This window comes from Rhinopithecus bieti, unplaced genomic scaffold (assembly GCF_001698545.2).
Source record: "Rhinopithecus bieti isolate Rb0 unplaced genomic scaffold, ASM169854v2 scaffold_39006, whole genome shotgun sequence".
Lineage (NCBI taxonomy): Eukaryota > Metazoa > Chordata > Mammalia > Primates > Cercopithecidae > Rhinopithecus > Rhinopithecus bieti.
Genome location: NW_016816568.1, coordinates 1,141,945 through 1,151,114, shown reverse-complemented (window position 1 = coordinate 1,151,114; position 9,170 = coordinate 1,141,945). Strand labels below are relative to the sequence as shown.

Sequence of the window (9,170 nt, the reverse complement as noted above, 5' to 3'; positions counted from 1 at the left end):
CAGTCAGAATGGCTACTACTAAAAATTCAAAAAATAACAGATGCTGGTGAGGTTGCAGAGAAAAGGGAACACTTATACACTGTTGGTAGGAGTATAAACTAGTTCAACCATTGTGGAAGACAGTGTGGCAATTTCTCAAAGAACCAAGACAGAACTACCATTTGACCCAGCAATTCCATTATTGAGTATGGACACAGAGGAACACAAATCATTCTATTATAAAGACACATGTATGTGTATGTTCATTGCAGCACTATTCACCATAGCAAAGAAATGGAATCAGCCTAAATGCTCATCAATGACAGATTGGATAAAGAAAATGTGGTACACATACACCATGGAATACTGTGTAACCATGAAAAAGAACAAGATCATGTCTTGCGGGAACATGGATGTCACCGGGGGCCATTATCTTTAGCAAACTAACACAGGAACAGAAAACTAAATACCTCGTGTTCTTTCTTATAAGTGGGAGCTAAATGACAAGAACTTATGAACACAAAGAAGGAAACAATAGGCACTATGGTCTACCTCATAGTGAAGAGTGAGAGAAGGGAGAGTAGCAGAAAAGATAACTATTGCAAACTGGGATTTATCCCTGGATGACTAAATAATCAGTGCAACAAACCCCTGTGACACGAGTTTACCTGTGTAACAAACCTTCACATGCACCTCTGCACCTAAAATAAAAGTTAATAAAAAAGAGAAAAAATATAAATAATGATTAGGATTAAAGTGCAACAGAAGGGATTCACGAATCTGAAGATATAGCAGTAAAAATATTCAAATAAAACCGATAAAAGATCAAAAATCAAATGAAGCTATGTCAGTGATCTGTGGTGCAGCATCATGCAGCCTCGTGTTGTGCCATTAGAGAGGGTTCGACCAAAAACAAAGTGAAGAAATAACTTAAACATTTTCCAAATATGAGGAAAACTATAAACCTATAGATCCAAAGAAAAACCTCCACAAAATACTCAACAAACTTCAAGCAGAAGAAACAAATAAAACCTTAGGTAAATTACCCATTGCAAGCAAAGTATAAAAATGTCAGAATATTTCTCTTCAAGAGTACAAGGCAGATGATAATGGAGACTTCTTTTACAGTAAAGAAAGAAAAAAGAAAAGCCAGTCTAATATTATATGCCCAGAAAAAAATATCTATTTTAAAAATCTAGTTAAAATAAAGACTGTTCTGGCATGTAAAAGTTGAGAGAATTAATCACCAAGCAACCAACTCTATATAAAATGATAAATGAAGTCCAAAAAATGTTGGTATTAGATAGAAATTTGAATTTCTACAAAATGAACATCTGAATGGTAAATATCTAGGCAAATATAATCATTCTTTTTTAATGCCAGAATACTTATCACATTCTTTATTATTGAATGCTGGAATACGTCTGTTCTAATGCTCAGCTAGTATTTCTTTGCTAAGTAATCATTTCTTTTATTATAACATTTCAAGCCTTTCAGGAATGTTTTCTTCTACTTTTTCTTAAATTGTTTTAAAATTACAGCAATACCAATTATAGATGGAATCACTGTTGTCTAATTTTTATGCCTAGCATCATCTTACTTTATATGTCAATTCTTTTCCTTTTCAGTTTATAAAATTTATGTGCAATTTTCCATTTTCTTCTGTTACTTAAGGGAAGTTTTCTGTAATTTTTTGTTTCTAATTATACTTTAAGTTCTGGGATACATGTGCAGAACGTGCAGGTTTGTTACATAGGTATACATGTGCCATGGTGGTTTGCTGCACCCATTAACCTGTCATCTACATTAGGTTTTTCTCCTAATGCTATCCTTCCCTTAGCCCCCAACCCTCGACAGGCCCTGGTGTATGATGTTCCCTTCCCTGTGACCATGTGTTCTCATTGTTCAACTCCCACCTATGAGTGAGAACATATGGTGTTTGGCTTTCTGTTCTTGTGTTAGTTTGCTGAGAATGATGGTTTCCAGCTTCATCCACGTCCCTGCAAAGGACATGAATTCATCCTTTTTTATGGCTGCATGGTATTCCATGGTGTATGTATGCAACATTGCCTTTATCCAATCTACCATTGTTGGTCATTTGAGTTGGTTCCAAGTCTTTGCTATTGTGAATAGTGCTGCAATAAACATACGTGTGCACGTGTCTTCATAGTAGAATGATTCATAATCCTTTGGGTATATACCCAGTATATATATATACCCAGTATAATCCCAGTAATGGGATTGCTGGGTCAAATGGTATTTCTGGTTCTAGATCCTTGAGGGATCACCACACTATCTTCCACAGTGGTTGAACTAATTTACACTTCCACCAACAATGTAAAAGCATTCTTATTTCTCCACATCCTCTCCAGCATCTGTTGTTTCCTGACTTTTTAATGATCGCTGTTCTAACTGGCATGAGATGGTATCTCATTGTGGTTTTGATTTGTATTTCTCTAATAACCAGTGTTGATGAGCATTTTTTCATGTTTGTTGGCTGCATAAATGTCTTCTTTTGAGAAATGTCTGTTCATATCCTTTGCCCACATTTTGATGTTTTTTTCTTTGTTTGTTTGTTTTTTTGAGACGGAGTCTTCCTCTGTAGCCCAGGATGGAGTGCAGTGGTGCCATCTCAGCTCACTGCAACCTCCCCATCCCCGGTCCCGGTTCAAGCAATTCTCCTAGCTCAGCCTCTCGAGTAGCTGGAATTGCAGGCATGCGCCACCATGCCCAGCTAATTTTTGTATTTGCAGTAGAGATGGGGTTTCACCATGTTGGCCAGGCTGGTCTTGAACTCCTGACCTCGTGATCGGCCCACGTTGGTCTCCCAAAGTGTTGGGATTACAGGTGGGAGCCACTGCACCTGGCCATTTGTTTTTTTTCTTGTAAATTTGTTTAAGTTCTCTTGTAGATTCTGGATATTAGCCCTTTCTCACATGGAGAGATTGCAAAAATTTTCTCCCATTCTCTATGTTGCCTGCTCACTCTGATGATAGTTTCTTTTGCCGTGCAGAAACTCTTTAGTTTAATTAGATCCCATTTGTCAATTTTGGCTTTTGTTGCCATTGCTTTTGGTGTTTTAGTCATAAAGCCTTTGCCCACGCCTGTGTCCTGAATGGTATTGTCTAGGTATTCTTCTAGGGATTTTATGGTTTTAGGTCTTATGTTTAAGTCTTTAATTCATCTTGAGTTAGTTTTCATATAAGGTGTAAGGAAGGGGTCAGTCACATTTTTCTGCATATGGCTAGCCAGTTTTCCTAACACCATTTATTAAATAGGGAATCATTTCCCCATTGCTTGTTTTTGTCAGGTTTGTCAACGGATGGTTGTAGATATGTGGTTATTTCTGAGGCCTCTGTTCTGTTCCATTTGTCTATATATCTGTTTTGGTACCAGTACCACGCTGTTTTGGTTACTGTAGACTTGCAGTATAGTTTGAAGTCAGGTAGCATGATTCCTGCAGTTTTGTTCTTTTGGCTTAGGATTGTCTTGGTTATAGGCATTCTTTTTTGCTTCTATATGAAACTTAAAGTAGTTTTTTCTAATTCTGTGAAGAAAGTCAGTGGTAACTTGATTGGGATAGCATTGAATCTATAAATTACTTTGGGGAGTATGCCCATTTTCATGATATTGGTTCTTCATATCCATGAGGATGGAATGTTTTTCCATTTGTTTGTATTCTCTCTTATTTCCTTGAGCAGTGGTTTGTAGTTCTCCTTGAAGAGGCTCTTTACATCCCTTGTAAGTTGGATTCCTAGACATTTTATTCTCTTTGTAGCAATTGTGAATGGGAGTTCACTCATGATTTGGCTCTCTGTCTATTGTTGATGTATAGGAATGCTTGTGATTTTTGCACATTTATTTTGTATCCTGAGACTTTGCTGAAGTTGCTTAACAGCTCAAGGAGATTTTGGGCTGAGACGATGGGGTTTTCTAAATATACAATCATGTCATCTGCAAACAGAGACAATTTGACGTCCTCTCTTCCTGTTTGAATACCCTTTATTTCTTTCTCTTGCCTGATTGCCCTGGCCAGTACTTTCAATACTATGTTGAATAGGAGTGGTAAGACAGGGCATCCTTGTGTTGTGCCAGCTTTCAAAGGGAATGCTTCCAGCTTTTGCCCATTCAGTATGATATTGGCTGTGGATTTGTCATAAATAGCTCTTATTATTTTGAGATATGTTCCATCAATACCTAGTTTATTGATAGTTTTTAGCATAAAGCGGTGTTAAATTTTATTGAAGGCCTTTTCTTCATCTGTTGAGATAATCATGTGGTTTTTGTCATTGGTTCTGTTTATGTGATGGATTATGTTTATTGATTTGCATATGTTGAACCAGCCTTGCATCCCAGGGATGAAGCCAACTTTTTCGTGGTGGATAAGCCTTCTGATGTGCTGCTGGATTCATTTTGCCAGTACTTTATTGAGGATTTTCACATCGAAGTTCATCAGGGATACTGCCCTGAAATTTTCCTTTTTGTTATGTCTCTGCTGGGTTTTGGTATCAGGATGATGCTGGCCTCATAAAATGAGTTAGGTAGGAGTCCCTCTTTTTCTATTGTTTGGAATAGTTTCAGAAGGAATGGTACCAGTTCCTCTTTGTACTTCTGGTAGAATTCAGCTGTGAATCTGTCTGGTCCTGGGCTTTTCTTGGTTGGTAGGCTATTAAGTACTTCCTTCATTTCAGAATTTGTTATTGGTCTATTTAGGGATTTGACTTCTTCCTGGTTTATTCTTGGGAAGGTGTCCAGGAATTTATCCATTTCTTCTATATTTTCTATTTTATTTGAGTAGAGGTGTTTATAGTATTCTCTCATGGTATTTTGTATTTCTGTGGGATCAGTGGTGATATCTCTTTTATCATTTTTCATTGTGTCTATTTGATTATTCTCTCTTTTTTTCTTTATTAGTCTAGCTAGTGGTCTATCTATTAATCTTTAAAAAAAAAAAAAAAAACAGCTCCTGGATTCATTGATTTATGGAAGGGTTCTTTGTGTCTCTATCTACAACCATGAAGCTTTATCCTGTAAGTACCCAAATGTTGAACCAATCCGTACCATCTCCTTTTTCCACAAAATACAAGATCCTATACAGTCCCTATTATAGGAACCACTAGGAAGGAACATGTAGTTGTAAACATATAGTTAAAAGGCTTTTGGATTCAAATTCATCAGAGTACTAATTTTCCTAAGCATGTTTTGATACAGGCTATTGGGACACTTGTCACACTGTTCAAATGCCCAATGGTAAGACTTCTGATGAGATCAAACAGGTCACATTAAATCAATAGAATATCTTAGAAATAAAGCCAATAGGACTAAATCCAAAACAAATCACATGAAGTACCTCATGTACAATACAATACAAACCTAGTTTAATAAATAAAAGAAGCATAGGTGACTGGACTCTGGGAGAACATCCAGTTCCCGATGGCCTCTTCACAGTCTTCTCTGAGACTCCACTGCCACTTCCACATGGGCAAGTCTAATGGTGCAGCCATAAAGTTTGTAGCCATCTTGTCTTACTAATGTCATGGTGCCAGGCTGTACCCCAACAGCAGCTGTTACATGACAGATGAATTCATGCTCTTGGGGGTCGTATTTGTCACTAATGGGGGACAGCTTCTCCAGGTCATGCTTGACAAACACATTTTTCAGCTTTGCTTCTAAAAGTGACAGCCCTCGGAAGAACTTCTCCAGAGTGAGCTTCTGGTTCCCAGATTCTGATTCTTCAGCAATCTACTGTGTAGTCTTCTCCAAAATGTCAGCCACCTATCTTGGCATCTTCCACACATCTCTCAGTTTGCCTCCTTATGTTTTCACAATCAGCTACAGCTCTCTGCTATCTCATGGTTAAATCCTGGACTTCCTTCTCCAGTTTAACAGCTTTACCCTTAAGGCTCCTTTGGCAAGAGAGGGCCCAGCTCACCAGGAGGGTCCTCAGAACAGCAGTCCACGCCAGCAGTTATCTGGGTGGCAGTGCTGAATGGAAGCGGCCATCCCTTGCTCTCCCACGCGGCACTTGAGGCCAGTAGGCACTGCACCTGGCGCCTGCCCGCCCACAGCAACCATACGGCCATGTTCCCGACTTGGACTGACGGAGGCAGCACACGCGCACTTGCCCTGTAATTTTATCTTTACAATTTTCTGTTACTTTAAAAAACACTGCAACACTAATTTTGTGTATGTGGAAAGTCTGTTGTCTAAGTTTTATACATAGCATCTTCTCACTCTTGTCTCTGTAGTCTCATTTCATTCTGTAATGTTTTTCAAATCTTTATAAAATTAATTTTGTTTATAATAGATATTATTTAAGGGTAAAATAAATTTAAGTTATATGCTCTCCTTTATTTTGTTCTCCTTGTATCATTCTTTATGAAACTTGGAGCCTCAAATGTACATGTGGAAAGTCTCTGTAGATTCATGTTAGGATTGAAATTTTCTTGGTGTATAAACTTTCAACAAAATATGGGAAAGCAACCAATTAAGTTTGCATAAACTTTTAGATCACATATCTTTCTTTCCTTTTATAAGTGATATCTCATTAGTTAATTCAATAAATTTTTATTGAAACAATTGTATTTTACACATTGATAATGCAGATATGAATAAAAATCAGATAAGATCTCTCCCCTTGTGACTGTTAGAATTTATTGGCATGTTTATGACCACGCTTAGGTCTTTCGTAGTAATATGAACATATGACAACATACATCCAATTCTATTTTTCTCATTTGAAGTTCAACAAAGTTCCACTTCTGTATTTCTAACTAAAGTCCCACTTCTCTATTTCCTTTCACCTCTGCGCAATGGATCTCCCCTTCTTCTAAGATATTACATGTTATTGTAGTAATGTGCAGGCCTTATTTTGTCCTTTCAATTTAATTAATCCATGTGCTCTCACAGCTTTCATTTTGCATTTTATAGTCAGTTCTGAACATGGTTGTTTTCCATACTAGAATATTTTCTTTAGATCTCTCAAAGATAAACAAACTGGACATTAGTTCAACTGCTAACAACAGATTTCATTCAGTAACTACTGACAATAAGGGAACAACCTAAGCTCCATTCCAGTTTGTGCAGAGGTGCTGGATGGGGCGTTTTAAAAGGAGAATAAGGGAGTAGGAAGGAAAAGTGAGCAGGGCTCAAGTAGTGTCAGGGAAGTAAAAAATTACCAGAAGTGAGTAAGAAGGTTGGTCAGTGTAAATGTGATTAGGCCAGCTGTGTCTGCTAGTTGGCAATGATTGAAGTTGGAATTCTATCTTCCCACAGAGACTGAGATACAGAGGTTCTATCTTTCCTGATGATTATATTTTAAAGGAATGGCTTTTAGGTCCTTGAGAAAGATACCCTGGGACATAGGAGATACGTACATACATATCTCAAAGTTACAGAGGAAGGATTTACGATTATAAGCTCTTTTTAGTAAATTCTCTAAGAAAGGGGAGTCAGGGGCCTATTGTCAAGTGTTGGCTAGAACAAACAATAAATTCTTTCGACAGGCTTGAGCTTTTTCAGACAGGAACTCAAGGAGGGGTTGAGTCTTTCCAGGGATGTAGTCTTAGGCAGCCAGAAGCCATGTTAGGGTTGATCAGGTCTCTTAGTGCAGGGGTTTGTATGGAGTCATTATGTGCCAAGAGTTCTTTTGTAGTTCTCAGATCCTATCTCTGTATTTCTCACATAATGTGCCTGGAACGTAGTAGGTTGTCAAGGAATGTTGATCCAATTAGTATTTATTGCTTAAATACTCATAGTCCTTTAATAATCAGATCCTAATTATTGGTTTCTGCTGGTGTTGATTAGCCTGTTCTATTCATCACTGCATATTCAAGATCCTGTGCCAGAGCCACCTGTACAGTTGTGCAGTTTATATACTGCAGAAGTGTGTCTGAATGAAGAGGTGAGAGGGAGCTTAAATTCCAGTTGTGCTTTATTTGCTGTGAACCTCAACACCAGTGTGTCCTCTAAATTGTACAAAGACATTATGTGGGCTAGTTTCTATCCTGCCCATTACAATGCCTGTTATAGGATTCTAAAATATATGGGATCTAAAAAAATACTGGCTGGACATGTTCTAACTTTTTGCTCTGGAAAGTTAAAATAAAAAGAGTTTTAACCCCAAATTTTCAATAATTACCTTGATCGCTGCTTTGCCTTTTTAATAAGAGAAGTTTGGTTTGTTAAGGTCTAGGTGTTTGAACACTGGAAAGCACAAATTAGTCTATTATAATGGTCTGTTTTCTTCAGATTCTACCAAAGGTCTTCAAGATCGTGGATTTGTAGCCAAGGGCCTCTCAAATATAACCACTACTTTGGTAACCATTGCCACAACCAAGAGAAACACAGATTCCTCTCCAGGGAGTTGACTGTCTTTTTTTGATTTTTTTTTTCAGCTTGGGGTAGATTTAGCTGCTTTTATTATCTTTGCTATACACATTTATGCAGAGATATTTTCAAGTAAAGTCAGGATTTGTTCTTGAGTAATACCAATTTTCTTTTTATAAGGTCATGGGTTTGGGTTTTTAGACTTTTGAAAGGCTGTACCTGTTTTTCAACTCAATAGCTTGCAATCATTTTATTTCTTCATGTATTGACTTGCACATTCCCATTAATCTATCCCAAATTTTCTCTACCAAAAAAAACCCCATAAAATTAAACATCAATTTTGATATTTTGTATTGTTACAACTCTGCACTCTATATTCCATAAGAGATTATTTAAAAGCAGCAATGACAATGGGAAATCTGCTTGGATTAAGAAAGTTAATTTTAAATTTTTTTCAAGGTAGCATAAGTATTTAATACAGTAATATATTCCTCCCTTTGGAAAAAAATACCCTGGAAAAGCTAAAACAGCTGGGACATATATTACTATGCTGTACTCACCTCAATTTTACTAATATCCAATTTCAGGCTTTGTATAATTGACATAACTGACTTTCTTCCAGTTTTTGTCTCAAACCAGAATAGATTCAAATGTCTTCCATTAAGTATTAGGGAGATAAATTGCTGCCCACTTGTAAGAAGCAAAAATTCATATTTGTGTATTTCAAGACTCAGTAGAGCACAGTCTTCAGTTCCCATGGAAACTATCTCTAGCTAAATCGGAGGGGGTCTCAGAGCAGAACTGAAATGCCTACACCAATAGAAAGAGCTGCATTTTAATTCTTCTGGAAGTTATTTTTTTTT

The 9,170-nt window shown here is 37.1% G+C and overlaps 1 pseudogene; it reads right to left on the bottom strand.

The window, feature by feature from the left end:
• Positions 1-5,421: 5,421 nt before the first annotated feature.
• Positions 5,422-6,068, bottom strand: LOC108517179 (grpE protein homolog 2, mitochondrial pseudogene; annotated as a pseudogene).
• Between the last annotated feature and the right edge of the window lie 3,102 nt (positions 6,069-9,170).